We start from the raw sequence: 15,604 nt of genomic DNA, 5'->3' as shown, positions 1-15,604 counted from the left end.
GCCGGGGAGTGAGGGGAGGCTGGGTTCCCCGGTACGTGGGTGGGTGGACTGGGGTGCTGTGAGTGGGGGCGGGGAGGAAGGGGGATGGGCTGTGGCGTGCGGTGTGTGAGAAAGGGGGTGTCGTTTCCGGGGGGGTGTGGAAAGGGGCTGGGTTTGCAGGCACATGTGTTTTGCGTGCCCGTGTGGAGTGGTGTCTGCGGAGTGTTGAGGTTCCCTAGTGGGTGTGTGTGCGTAGGGGGCGGGAGGTGATGGGCGGGCTTGAGGCTTCCTAGAGTAGATTGAAAGAACGGAAAAAGTTTGTGTGAGGCTTATGGGAGAAAGATTTTCCAGGCAGGATGCTTTCTAAGGATTAGGAGTGAAGGGACAGCAGCTTTTATGTTGTGTTTAGGTTTAGTCGAGAGTTCAGATTAGGAATACATCAAGACTCGCATTTCAGCATAGTTTTCTTGAAGCCAAGATAAGTTTGCTGGGTGTCAGTAGGGATCCTGTCTTCTACAACTTGGTATCCAGCAAACTCAGCATGGAGCCTTTAAAACATGTCCTGTGCAGCGTTCACTTGTGTGCGACTGAGCACTTGAGTTCGAGTATCTTAAAGCTGTTGGTACTTTTTACTTTTTCACTTGTCATTATCTATTGCCTTGAAACTTTTTAGTTTTTGATGAGTGGAGTTTACAATTATTAGTGTAAATGCAATCTATTTTACAGAAGGTTGCTCTTAAGCAAGAAGCAGAGCAGGTGGCAGATTTTTCTTTTTTGTTTCTCAGTATATTGACTATTTCTAAACCAAAAGGGGGAAGGCTTACTTTCTTGGGCATTCTAAACAGTTTTTAGATCTTAAAATAATTTGATAGGCAATTTGGACGTTAATACATTTTTGCCCCCCCCCCCTTTATTTAGCAGTTATTTGCTTTATGAGGATTATTTAGTGTTTTCCCAGAGATTTGCTTTTTTAAAAAAGATTGCTGTGATGGACCTAACTTTAATGTAGATGCATTTGGCCAGATTGATATGCTCAGAAAATTAATTTGTAACTAAAAGTGTTTTGTAAAAAATGGTTACTTTACTGGTGGAAATTTATCCCTTTGGAGTAGCAACTTTGCATTTTCAAGGTAAACTTTTTGCTGGTCCCGTGATTTGTGGCTCAAAGTAATTTAAAAGTGTTTGAATAGTACGGGTAAACTAATCGGTAGCTTTGTTACGTACAGAAAGGCATTTTCAAAAATGCTGGCATTTAATTTAATGTTATCTTTCTAGGATTTTCTAATACACATAGGTAGGTAGATTTGGGACATGAAAGATAAGGCATGATATTGTAAACAGGTGAAGATGGGAGGTGGAGGAAAGATACTGGCAATGGCTCAAAGGTGAGGATCATTCCATACCTCAGAAAAGGAAAGTAATTGTTTGGGATATAGGATCTTGAGAGAACAGGTAGTTATTGCAAAAGAAGGCATTTTAAAACTTAATAGTCATTTAACAGATTTGATTAAATAGCTGAGTTATGTATTTAGGTTCTGTAGGGCTTGCTTTAACTTGCCTGGGTGAAGCCTGAGGCTCCTCTTTTTTGCTGTAGACTTCTTGGTAACTGAGTAGTATGTAGGTTGTGACTCCTTTTAGATGAGAGCAAATGGCTTCGTATCAGTGAGTGGCAAGTAAAGTTGTTCAGGAATCAGGGAAGAGGATTGTGTTGGTAATTTAATGGCTGCTTTGAATTTTTACACTTAAGTGTTTAATTTTTAGTTTGCTTTCCACCTTTTACTGGATTCTTTGCTGTATCTTTGGAAACAGGCTTGATTTGTTAAGTGCATGAGACAAACTAGGCAACACATTCTAAGAGGTAGTGCTATCAGGAGAAATTTAAATTTTGTTAGTTGCTGCCTTGATCATCTAGCATCACAGTTTTATTTTTTCTTTGCTCTTCTTTAAAGGTAAGATTGTACAGCGCTTCCTTAGCTGAGAGGTCATAAACTGATCTGCTCTGATAAGCTAGATCTGCCTGCAGGAATATTTTGTTTGGGCTACATGGAATCTTTGGTGTGTGCATGTATGAGTTAAAAGATTTTATTGAGGTATACATACCCAGGGAAAAGTGTACAAATGAGAAGTTTTTGGAATTTTCACAAGATGAACACACAGCTTATAATCAGTACTCAGATCAAGAAAATAGGACCTAATCAGTAACCCCAGAAGTCCTGCTCTTGCCCCCTTTCAGTCAGTACCCTTTCTCAAATGTGACTTCTGATTTCTAACACTACATTCTGACACAGTAGATTCATTTTTCATTTTTTTGGAACTTTATAGGAATGGGCTTCTTTCTTTAAACATATCTGTGAGATCCATTCCTGTGATGCAGAAACAGCCTGTTGTAGTCTCATTTCTGTATAGTGTTACATTGTATGAATATACCACATTTCATTTTCTCATTTTCCTGTTGGTGGGCAGTGGAATGTTTCCAATTTTTGTCTATTAAAAACAGTGTTTTGAACATTCTTGAACATGGTTTTTGATGAAAAAGTCAAGGTTTCTATTGGATCACTTGGGAGTTGAATTGCTGGGTCATAATAGGGTATGCATGTGTTCAGATTTAGTAGATGATTTCTGAAGTGGTTGTATCATATTTACATTCCCTGTGGCAATGTGTGAGAGTTCTAGTTGCTCTGCATTCTCACCAATACTTGGTATTAGCGGTCTTATAATTTTAGCCATTTTGGTGGCTCAAATTTATAGGATAATTTTTTCTTGCATGTGTGTGGATTGTAGTTAGTTAACATTTAAAAATCAAAAGATGTAATATAGAAGTAGATTTCTGACTTCCTTTGAAGGGCAGCTCTTACTTGTATTGGGATTAGGACTGTTGGGGCAAGACTCTCAGTTTTGCCTTCCTCCCTAACTTAGATGTGATTTTTATGTGTCCGGCTACTTTTAGGCGTTTGAGTTTTTGACCCTTGCTTTACTACCTCACAAAGCAGAATTGCTTTGTTAGTGTTTCAGATCATGTTAAAACTTGAGGTAAATGCAAGAGAAAATTTTATCCTTATTTTGCAAGTATTGGAAAACTGAAGCACAAAGGCTTTTTCTTCTTAATATACTTAATTGCAGTGATGCTTCAGTTTTGTGAAGGAACCATACTTTAATTTGTTGCTTACCTTTTATGTATACAGAGTATTACATTTTCTTAGTCCAGCTCTCCAGCTCCTCTGCTCACCTGGCAGTGTAGTAGTAAACATGTTCTGGCATTCAGGATTTTTGTTTGGCAAATAACAGTTTATTTTTTGTAAAGAAGTATTTAAGTGTTTTGTTTTGTTTTTAAGAGAGAGAACCCCTGGGAGCGGTGGTGGGGGGTTGGGGGGTAGAGGGAGAAGAGGGCAGAGGGAGAAGTAGAGAGAATCTTAAGCAGGCTCCATACCCACCGTGGAACCTGGAGTGGGGCTCCATCTCACAACTCTGAGATCATGACCTGAGCCCAAAATCAAGAGTCGGGCGCTTAACCAACTGAGCCACCCAGGTGCCCCTGAAGAAGAATTTAAGTTTTTGACATTTTGTATTTCTGTTGGACTTGGGATCTTCTGAGGCTTAAATGTGTTTTGATTTGGGTTCAATTGAATTACTGATTCTTGACATTTTAATAATGTAATTCTAATTTTCAGCTAGCTAGACTTTTAATCTTCAGGGTGCTCAATTTTTAGCAGCTAAACTATATGCCAGTGTTTATATTTTTTGTACATTATTTGAAATCCAGTGGATTTATTTTACCAAAAACAGACATATTTTTCAGTTCGACTCCTTAATTAACAGTGAAGGCTTTGATGTAAGACACATCTGTGATGGAATCTTGGCTTTCTTATTAGTTTGGGATCTTGTTTAAATTTTAAACCTTTAAGCCTCAGTTTTTCTTATTTTAAAAATGGGGGTAACAATAGCACTTACTTCAGAGTTGCAGTGGGATTGCATATGACACTATCAGTGCATTGCTTGGCCCATAGTGAGGTTTTAGTCGTAGTTGCTGCTTTTATTCAGTATTGTTAATAATAAGTCTGTAAGTTGTATATTTTCTTTTCTTCTCCAATTTTTGAGAATATACTTTTAAGACTAGTGAAATACCTAGATTATTAAGCTGTGGTTGTCTGTCCAAATGGAAGAGAACAGTGGATAAATTAAAGTTCATTTACTTTGGATTATATAATGTGTGTGGCAAACTGTTTAAGTCAGGATTACACTTACCTGTATCAGCTAACAGGAAAGAGAGTAGTGGGAATTTGTCATTAGGATAGCTGGTATAGGTTTAAACATTTTTATTGGATAATACACACACTGTATAACAAAGACTTTATAATTCCATTCATTTCACTCATTTTATATTGTGCTTGCAAGGGGACAAGCTTTGACTAAACTAGGTAATAGGAATACAGCATTGAATGAAATGAAATTCTGCCCTAAAGGAGAGGGCAGATTGTATTGTAGAGGAGAATACAAACACATGTATAAGATCATATTAAGCCTTGATAAGTTTTATGAGGAATATTCAAAGAGGGATGTATTATCATAATTTGAGGTAAGATTCAGTTAATGAATAAAAGTGCGTAAAAGTGCACACTCTTTCCATAAACATGCATTTGAAATAGCCATGTAAGAAGATAAATGGTTGCCAAAACAAAGCAGAATATCTTTATATTTTTGCCCTTTTATAGGATTTTTCCCTTTTTTTTTTTAAGATTTTATTTATGTGTCAGAGAGAGAGGGAGAGAGAGAGAGAGCGAGAGAGTGTGCACAAGCAGGGGGAGCCGCTGAGCAGGGGTCTCCATGCGGGACTCGATTCCAGGACCCTGGGATCATGACCTGAGCTGAACAGAGGCAGACGCTCAGTACCAACTGAGGTACCCAGGCATCCCGGATTTTTTACTTTTTAAATTAACCTTCTATTTTGAGATAATTAGAGAGGCACATGCAGTTGTAAGAAATGATACACAGAGAACTTGTTGTTCCATCACTCATTGTCCTCCCACTGTAACATGTTTCCTAAGTGTAGTACAGTATCACAACCAGCATTGATTGATACAGCCCACTCATATTCATATTTCTGTACTCTGATTTGCATTCGTGTGTGCCCACACATGTGCAGTTAGTTCTGTGGAATTTCTTGCTTATATGTTTGTGTACCAGCCAACACAGTCCAAGACATAGAACAGTTTTATCACCCTCTAGTTGCCCTTTTGTAACCCTCCCTTACTCCCTCCCCAAACTTGGCAACTACTAATTTGCTCTCCTTTCTGTAATTTTGTCATTTCAAGAATGTTTAAATGGACTTATGTAGCATGAAATCTTTTGGGATTAGTCCCCCACCCCCCCACTAAGCACAGTTCTCTCAAGATTCAGCCAGGTTGTGTGTATCAAGAGTTCATTTGTATTTATTGCTGAATTTTTCTGTTTTTTAACTCGGGAAATTTATTATGGGACAGCATTTTTTGGTTTGCTTTTCTATAGGCATATCTACTTTGTGTACAAAGTGATGAACATTTACAGTAACCCAGAAATGATATTTTAAAGATTTGTGCTAGGAGCATTTATTGACAGACTTGAATATTTATTTATATATTTTAGGGTTGATTTTCACTTATTTAATTTTTTTTTAGTTACAAAACTCAACTGTTTTTTGTAAAAATTTCCATTGGAGCAGTAGTGTATAAAGTCAAAGTAGACCAATCTCCTCATCTTATTATCTGGGGTTAATAGTTATTAATATACTGCTTTTGCGCTTCTAAAGGCTCTACTTCCAAATACAATTACATTGAGGGTTAGGGCTTCAGTATATGAATTTTGAGAGAAAACAGTTCAGTCCATAATTTGTGTGTGCATGCACACACACTTAAGTTTTGTAGCAGTATTTCTCATGTTTTTTTTCCATATTAACTTTATATCCTATTTATAAAATAGTTTAGTCTGAGATTATATAAGTGGAATATGATAAAATACTTGTTTTATGTACTGTTTTCATATAGCTGTTAGAAAGCCAATATATACAAGTACAAAGATTTTGATTTTAGTGCTCTTACAAAATCAACTTTGTGATCTTAAACTAGTCATTTAGTCCATGTGGCAATAATGTTTCTTTATCTGTAAAATGGGAGAATGGGGTATGGAGTACATGATGTCCAAAATGCTTTTAGCTCTAAAATACTCTGTGTTCTAAATGTTCATGTTCTAGAAAACAAATTACTTCATGTTTGATCTTTAGATCCTCTTCCCCTCCCAACAACTCTTAAAAAACACTGACTGCTCAGCAGTTTAACATCCAGTACAGGGAAGGGCATGTTGATCTCACTAATCTTGGCTGAGTTAATTGGCATGTAGATAACAATCCTCTTCCTTAAAAAAGCTCTCCCCTTTTTTGATGTCTGTTTTGTTATCTATTTTTTCTTTAAAAATAAAGTTATTGTTCCTTTTTTTTTTTTTTTTAAAGTAAACTCCATACCCAATGTGGGGCTTGAACTCAACCACCCTGAGATCAAGAGTCTCGTGCTCCACTGGCTAAGCCAACCAGGTGCCCCTGTTCCTATTTTTCTAAAGCTAGTTTTTAATTACATTTTTTATTATAAAAATTCCAGTTTAAAAAAATAGGAAACAATGTCTTGTTTTGGGAACTAGAAATGTAATACATGCACAGTTTAAAAATTTAACACAAAAGGGTACCCAGTGAAAAATAGTCTCCCTCCTTTAGTTCCCTGATTCCTTTCCAAAAGATAGTTACTCTTTCTAATTTATTATGTATGCATTCAGAAATATTCTTTGCCTATACAATCATTTATATGTTTCTAGCACCTTCCAACACATATACACGTGTGCACACACACGGAAGCACTTTGAATTTTCTCATTGAATTGTGTATCTTGTGGTTTGTTCGACATTCACACACACAAATCTACCTTGCTCTTTTTAAAGTCTGCATAATATTCCACTGTATGTTGTATTATTCTTTTTAATGGATATTTAGGCTATTTATAGTCTTTTATTACAAATAATGGCACTAAGCTGTTGTATCTTAATGCATTATGTACATTGATACATAAATTCACACAAAATATATGCACATATGTTAAGCATATAGAATCTTCAGTAATTTGGTTCAAACTTGGTACGTTAAAAAAAAATTATGTAGACAACTGCCATATGATCTCACTTATATGTGGAATCTAAAAAATCCCTGAACTCAGAGATACAGGGAATTGATTGGTAGTTGCCAGAGGTGGGGAGTGGAGGGGTGTGAGAAATGGATGAAGATGGTCAAAAGGTACAAACTTCTAGTTACAAGATAAATAATTCTTGAGTATGTAATGTGTAGCAAGGTGGCTATAGTTAACAATATTGTTACTTGGAAGTTGCTAAGACAGTCCATCTTGAAAGGTCTCAGCATAAGGAAAAAATGGTAACTGTGTAGTGATTGATGTTAAAATTAACGCGGTAATCATTTTGCAGTATATGCATAAATCTAATCATTATGTTGTACACCTAAAACGAATATAACATTCCATGCCAATTATAGCTTGATAAAAAAATCTGTATTTTATACATTATTAGCTGAAATAAGATATTTGAAATAGTCATCCATATCAAATCTGCCCCAGCAAGATTTTTTCCCAGTGGCTCACATATCTAGAGATAGTTTTATAAATCACATCTTTTGCAACTTAATAGATTAGTATTTGTTAATACTTGTTGGGAAATTTCATTTGTATATTTAATAAAAGACTAGTGTTATTATTTAACAGTCTTTCGTTGTTTATCTGCATTTTTGATAGGGTTATCTTAGGGTGTTTTCATAAATATTAGGTAGAGCATGACAGAGCTGGAAAAACGGGAAAGGACTTTAAAAATTATTAGATATAACTTTCTTATTTTGCTTATCTGTTCCTAAGCTTATTCTGTTGTTTAATATTGCTGTTCCTGAATCTGACTGTATACTTGATTGAAAGGATGAGATCAGAGGTGAAGAAAAACAAAATGGAATCGGGCCTCTTAAATTCCATAAGTGACCTTTTATGGCTCATAGACTTTATAGCAATGTCAGCTATCTCTGAGGAAGAGTCTTGACAATGATGGGACAGGGTATTTTCTCCCTACTCCCAAGGCTTGGAAAAATGATAAAGGCAGTTTTTAAAATAAAAATTTTAGCTGAGTCCTCTGGTATATATTATAAAAAGATTTAATGTAAACAAATAATGTATTTGAAAAACTTAGATTTTGGCAAACTTTCAACTTAGTATAATTAGGTCTAAAAGTGGAGATTCATTAATTTTATTTAATTATTTGATTAACACACATTTACTGAGCACTTGCTCTGTGTCAGCTACTGTTTAGATTCTTGGTATACGTTAGTTACCAATAAATGAAATATTCCTTCCTTTGTGAGCCTTCCATTTTAATGGGGGTGTGGGCAGTATTTGTAAACATAACCCCCAAGATTTTGTAGTATGTTAAAAGATGATAATTGCTATTAAAAAAAAAGCCAACTCTGCTCCTAACTTCTCAATAAACTATGGGTTTGGATGATCTTACACTGATACTTTGCACAAGGAGTAAGCTGGTTTAAGAAACACAATTTCTATTATTAAATTCCGATTTACTCTACTGAGAAAGCAAGAACAATGGAAAACTTCTCAAAACATTTATTTCTTGGCAGATTTTGATTGCATAGAAAAAGCAATTATCTTGACACAGATCCTAAACTGGAACTGTCTTGTTGGAAGACATTTTTCAATTAGTAATCAAAGGGGCAGTGCTAAATATTAAATAGCTTCACCTGAGAATCTAATTTATTTAGTTGCTTATTGTCAAGTTTGTAGCCAGTGTACCTTGGAAGAGCTGTAGTATTGTAGTGCTCCTCAGAGTCCAGTGTTTACCACAGTCTTACTGTATTGCAGTTCCTCTCTGATTCTGGAAACTAAGTAATAATGTATATCTTAAATTTTCAGTTCCAAACAGTGTACTATGTATATTCCAGTGTGAAACACTAAGCTCTCAGCTGAGCTCTTGTTAAGCCACTTTGATCATGTAAAATTGCTGTTTCAGGAATTTTTTTTTTTTTTTTTTGGGTCTTCCCATAGGCCTTGCTGTGTCTATCTTGGTGCAAAGGTTCACGTGATAACTTTCATAAGGGCCAGTTTGCCAGGTAGAACTTACAGTTTTTAAAACAATGTCAACTTGCCTCTGGAGGTGTATTTTATTTGCAGTATGCAGATGACTACTTAGTAAATATGACATAGTATATGTACATTCTGGGCACTGATTAGAGAGTTTAATTATCAAGCTTTTTTTGAACACTTTTGTGCCAGGTATTATACTGGTATCAGGGAATGCAAAGCTGTGTGGTTCTGGCCATTTATGAATGCGTAGTCTAGTAAAGGATTTTGAAATGTATAAATTTTGGCATAGTATGATACCCTATAGGTATAAAGTTGTATAACAAATTCTATTCAGGGATATTTTGGAAGGTCTCATAAAGAGGGAATATTTGAACTATTTTTTGAAAGATGTATGAAGCATACCTGGTAGAAAAGAAAGGCATCTTAGGCAGATGAAAGGACACTGATTTTGAGAGACAGCATTGTGCGTGCTTTTGTTCTGTAGTCACCTGATGTGGAGAAGAGGCTGTATTATGGAGAATGGTACCAGATGGTAGGTTGTGTGGCCACGTTGTGAAGGCCCTTGTAGGCTCTGCTAAGTGAAGTGTTAAGATCTATGTCTTTAAGAGATAACCATAGGAGTTTTTGGCTTCCAAGGATGGAGATAGGGAACAGTTTGGAGTAGCCTTATGACAGTGGAAGAGAGAAATGCCAAGGACTTGATTCAGGCAAGTGGAAATGAAATATAGGGGGCGCATTTGAGAGCGATTTGATGAAGCAGCTACTTTGAGAGGGTAGATGGGAGAGAGAAAGGAGTTAAGGATATATCTTTTAGCTTAAAAGTACCTGTCACACATGTACTTGAAGACATTTAATAATAGGTGGTTGTAAAGGTGAGTCTGAGTTTGTAGGAATGGCTGAGAGGAATGTAGTGTAGTGATTTTTGGTGCCTTTCAAATAAGTTTGTTCTTGTTTCAAATTTCATCTCTGGCACTGCCACCAAAATAGGCAATAATGATATATATCTTAAAGGACTGTTGAGATTGTGTGTATAAGCAATACGCGGCAGCTGTTATTATTGTCTGTCTACCTGTCTGTCTGTCTATCTGTCTATCTATCTATATCTAATCTGTCTCTCTGTCAGAACCAGAAATGAATGTTTCAAAGCAAGAGGATGAGAGTTCAAGAGGCGAAGATTGGTCTAGGTAAATGGCTAAAAAGGGAAGTACTTAATATTCTTAGCCTTTTATTACCTCAGTTGGGTGTGGTTTAATACTGTTTTCTACTTCTATTGAAAATTAGTATAAAACATGTTTCTAGAAATTTTCCTTTTACCTATATGAAGATGCATGATGATCAGTACTCCATATATAAAAATCCTTATAAAAATTTCTGAAGAGCTTAGTGCTAGGAAGTGTTTTTGCTCTAAAAAATTGGTATTTGTTATTTTACTAGGTGAGTATTTTTAACTTACATTTTTTCCTCTTTATCTTGGCTACTTAGAAACTTCTTAACTTAATTTCAACTAAGATACTTTTTAAAGCTTATGTTTATTGGTTTAGTAATCCCCCATTTAATCTTTTATTTTTATTATATGTCTGGATTGGGGGAGGGTGATTAACAAATTTATTGTCTCACAGTTCTGGAGCCTAGAAGTCTGAGATCAAGGTGTTGGCTGGGTTGCTTTCTTCTAAGGGTTGTGAGAAATAATCTATTCCGTGCCTCTCACCAAGCTTCTGGTGGTTTGTCTGCAGTCTTTAGCATCCCTTGGCTTGTAGAAGCATCACCTTGATCTCTGCTTTCTTCTTCACAAGACATTCTTCCTGTGTATGTGTCTGTGTCCAGATTTCCCCTTTTATAAAGTCGTAAGTCCTATTGGTGTCAACTAACTAGAATTTAAATAAAAAATTTGAAAAGGAAAAAAGAAAAAGAAAGGAAACTCATAGTGAAACCAGAAAAATAAAGTCATACTGGATTAGGCTTCACCTGAATGACCTCATCTTAACTAATTACATTTTCAATGATTCTTTTTTTTAATTAATTTTTTAAAGATTTTATTTATTTATTTGACAGAGAGAGACACAGCGAGAGAGGGAACACAAGCAGGGGGAGTGGTGGGAGAGGGAGGAGCAGGCTTCCCGCGGAGCAGGGAGCCCAATGCGGGGCTCGATCGCAGGACCCTGGGATCATGACCTGAGCTGAAGGCAGACACTTAATGACTGAGCCACCCAGGCGCCCCTCTTTTATCATCTTTTAAAGATACCTATTTTTAAAAAGGGCTTAACTGTAAATAAGTGTTTATACAAATGTGCTACTAGATTAGACTACCAAAAAAATAGAAGTAGTCCCAAATCTCAGTTAACAGATAATTTATTTTTTAATTTATTTTTTTATTTTATTTTTTAAAGATTTTATTTATTTATCTGAGAGAGAGAATGGGAGACAGAGAGCATGAGAGGGGAAGGGTCAGAGGGAGAAGCAGACCCCCTGCTGAGCAGGGAGCCCGATGTGGGACTCTATCCCGGGACTCCAGAATCATGACCTGAGCCGAAGGCAGTTGCTTAACCAACTGAGCCACCCAGGCGCCCCAGTTAACAGATAATTTAGATGGGTAGATGGTACAGAAACGTGTAAGAATTTAAAGGTTTAAATAGTTGAAGACAGCAGTAAAAGATAGGTCAAAGGAAATGTATATATATTTTTAGTCAAATGAATGGTATGGTAAGAGGTAGAGGTTTTAACAGCTTGGAATAATTGGGCAATGCATTCTAGAAACAGGTGAAGAGGAAAAAATGTTTATGATTACCTAAGAGACAGGATGCTAGGCACTTTGCATAGGTTGCTTCACTTGAGTCCCTACCACAACCCTGTGAGAGATGGTATTGCCTTCTTTTTCAGATGAAAAAATGAAACTTAGAGGATTGTTTGCTCAAGGTCCTACAGCCAGTGAGTGGCAAAAGTAGGATTGGAACTCAGTGTCTCTAATTTCAAGTATTTTTTTCTTTTCCACCATATATCTGGGTCTTGAAGAACATAGAGGGGTGTGTGTGTGTGTGTGTGTGTGTGTGTAGGTATAGGAATTTGGGGGGTGTGTGTGTGTGTGTATGTAGGTATAGGAATTGATGGTACTCCATATTGTAAAGTGTAGACTTTCAAAATATAGTGAGTATATCATTTTGACTGGAGGAGGGAGTTCAGTAATGTTACGATTATTATAAAGATCTTTTTATAATAGATGTGTATGTGTATATCTATCTATTTTTTAAACTTTGATTACACTATAATCTTTGGTCTTTCGGAAATATCTGTGTATTCATTTTCCCCCCTGATGGATACCCGGTTGTTTTAAGTCTATTTATTGAATAATTCCTTTTTTCTCCACTGATTTTATAAAACAGCTTTATTGAAATACAATTTACATGCTATAATCACCCTTTGTAAGTGTGTACAGTTCAGTTTTAGTAGATTATATTATAGGGTTGTGCAACCATCAGGATTCTTACAAGATACTGTTTTATTGTTTTTTCATAATTTTTCATTGAAGTTTGCAGAGTAGATGGTATGAATTTCATTTTACAAGTAATGGTATAATCTACATTTTATAAGCATTTTGCCCAAAACTTTGTGGCTAGTAAGTGGCAAAACTGAGACTCAAACCTAGTACCTTTGGGAAATGATGGATTGAGAACAGATCGTTGAGGGCTTTTTAATGTCAGACTGAGAAGTTTGGATTTTATCACATAGGGTGAGCATTGCCAGCATCTTGCCTATGATGCCCTCTTTGGCAGAGGAAAACCACTCAGTATTTTCAGAGGTCACTTTTTGTAGTGTGTTCTATGGAATTCTATGGGCCCAGCATGCTTCCGCTGTGCCACTCTGCTGTTCTATGGAATTCTAGACCCTCAAGCTGCTCCATGTAGAAAGGGTTCTTTAGGTACATTTGGGAAGTACTCTATCTCCTTTTTGAGTTGTCACAGTTCACATTGTAGACACAGGCTCTGAGAAATTGTGTAGTGAAGAAATTGGGTTTACTTTTACTTTTCCAGCCTTTTCCAAATTTACTTGACTTCAGAATTCCCTTTGGGTAACATTGGTTTATTCTGATGTTTTTGGAAAGTTAAACCCGTTTCATCAAGAGGGGACAAGACTGAAGAAGAAGGAGAACATTTATTTAGTTAAGTTGTGAGGATGGGTTTTTGTTTTTTTAAAGTGGGTTATCATCATACACATTTATATGGTAACTGTTGACAGATGTATAAGTTCTGATTCTTTAGGTACTGTAAGATCCTTTGGTTCAAAGTTTGAATGCCTCATTATCATTTTAAAAGTACAGGCTTGAAATTTCATCTTTTGATTCTAATTCCCTCTCTGAAAAACTGGAAGGCAGTTTCATGCAATCGAGAGATTGCCATTACATCCCAGTTCTGTCACGTACTAGCTTTGGGACATGGGGCAAGCTTTCTCATCTCCCTAAATCATTTAGTTTGCTTAACTGCACAATAAAAGTAATATCAACCTTGCCACAGTTGTCATTCAGACTGAGGTTCATATCTACACAGTGATTGTTGAATTGCTTATTATTCTGTACAGATTCAAGTTACAATAATAGAGATGATAATAGAGCTTTCATAGAAATAGTAAGCTTTACTTATAGTGGATTGCAAACTATTATTCCATAGAGATGGTGTAAAGTTTACTTAAAGTGGATTGCAAAAATAGGGGGTTGAAGTAGTGAAAAGTGCTTAATTATCTAGTCTTGGTAATTAAATTCTCTAACGTGTCTTATGCTTATGTAATTTAAACTTTAAAAGTACTCTACACACCTTTTCTGTTTGTGCATCTCATAAGGTAGGTGGGATATGTGTCTATTCTTAGTAACTTAAAAAAATTAGTATCTTCATGATATATACAGAATAGAATAATGTATCATAGGTTAGTGATTTTCCTAACTACTCTTCAAGTATCAAATCCCATTCTCTTCTTTCCAAAATAGGAAAAGTTAAGTGTAAGTATATATGTGGAATTTTTTTTCTCAGCTTTATTGAGATATTGACATATAACATCTGTAAGTTTAAGGTGTACAACGTGATGATGTGATACAAGTATATACAAAATGATTACCACATGGGATAGTCAACACCTCCATCCCTTCACATAATTACATTTTTTTTTTTTGTGGTGATAACTTTTAAACTACTCTTCTAACAGTTTTCAAGTATATAATACAGTTTTGTTCATTATAGTCACCATGATATACATTAGATCCCCAGAACTTACTCATCTTAGAAGTGGAAGTTTGACCGACATCTCCCCATTTCTCCCACTTCCCAGTCCCTGGCAACCACTGTTCTGTTCTATTTCTTTGAGTTTGGCTCTTTTATATTCCACATAAGTGAGAACATACACTATTTGTCTTTCTCTGACTTATTTCATTTAGCATAATGCCCTCAAGGTCTATCCATGATGTCAAAAATGTTGGGATTTCCTTCTTTTTTATGGCTTAGTAATAGTTCATTTTGTGTGTGTGTGTGTGTGTATGAATACATACACATATACATATGTATATACCACATTTTACACATATATATTATCTATATATCTATATAGATATCACATTTTCATTAACCATTCATCTGTCAATGGACATGTAGGTTGTTTCCATGTCTTGGAGTAATGCTGCAGTGAACATGGGGGTGCAGAAATTTCTTCAAGATCGTGATTCCATTTCCTTGTATATATATACAAAGTAGTAATCCTGTCTTATCTACAGGGGATGCAGTCCAGTACCCCCAGTGGATGTTTGAAATTACAGATAGTATGAATCCTATATATACTATACTTTTTCGTATATATACATACATACCTATACTAAAGTTTAATTTATAAATTAGGCACAGTAAGAGATTAAGAACAATAATAAAATACAATCAATATATATCAATATATTGTGATAAAAGTTATGTGAATGTGGTTTCTCTCCCTTTCAGAATATCTTATTGTACTGTTACCCTTCTTGTGATGATGTGAGTTGACAAAATGCCTACATGATCAAATGAAGTAGGGTGAATGATGTAGGCATTGTGACATGGTGTTAGGTTACCACTGGCCTTATGATGATATGTCAGGAGGATCATCTGCTTCCATGTGGTTGACTGAGGTTGACCATGGGTGACTATGGAAAGTGAAACCTTGGAGAAGGCGGGGGGAGGGGGGAATTACTTTACCCAGAAGTAAGATTGCTGAATCATTTGTTCTGTTTTTAATTTTTGAGGGACCTCCATACTGTTTTCAGTAGTCGCTGCCCCAGTTTACATTCCCACTGACAGTGGTCAAGGATTCTCTTTTCTCCATGGCTTCGCCAAAACTTGTTACCTCTTATCTTTTGATAATAGCCATTCTAACAGGTGTAAGGGGATATTTCACTATGGTTTTAATTTGTATTTTCTTGATGATTTGTGATATCAGGCATCTTTTCATGTGCCTGGTGG

General features: G+C 35.9%; 1 protein-coding gene across 7 annotated transcripts in view; it reads left to right on the top strand.

Annotated features, from left to right (window-relative positions):
• Positions 1–15,604, top strand: part of PAN3 (poly(A) specific ribonuclease subunit PAN3) — a 129,693-nt gene that overhangs the window by 639 nt on the left and 113,450 nt on the right. The gene's annotated exons all lie outside the window — the stretch shown is intronic.

Source organism: Halichoerus grypus, chromosome 4 (genome assembly GCF_964656455.1).
Source record: "Halichoerus grypus chromosome 4, mHalGry1.hap1.1, whole genome shotgun sequence".
In the NCBI taxonomy this organism is placed as follows: Eukaryota; Metazoa; Chordata; class Mammalia; order Carnivora; family Phocidae; genus Halichoerus; species Halichoerus grypus.
The sequence above is the reverse complement of the archived record's forward strand: the minus strand, read 5'-3'. Positions and strand labels throughout refer to the sequence as shown.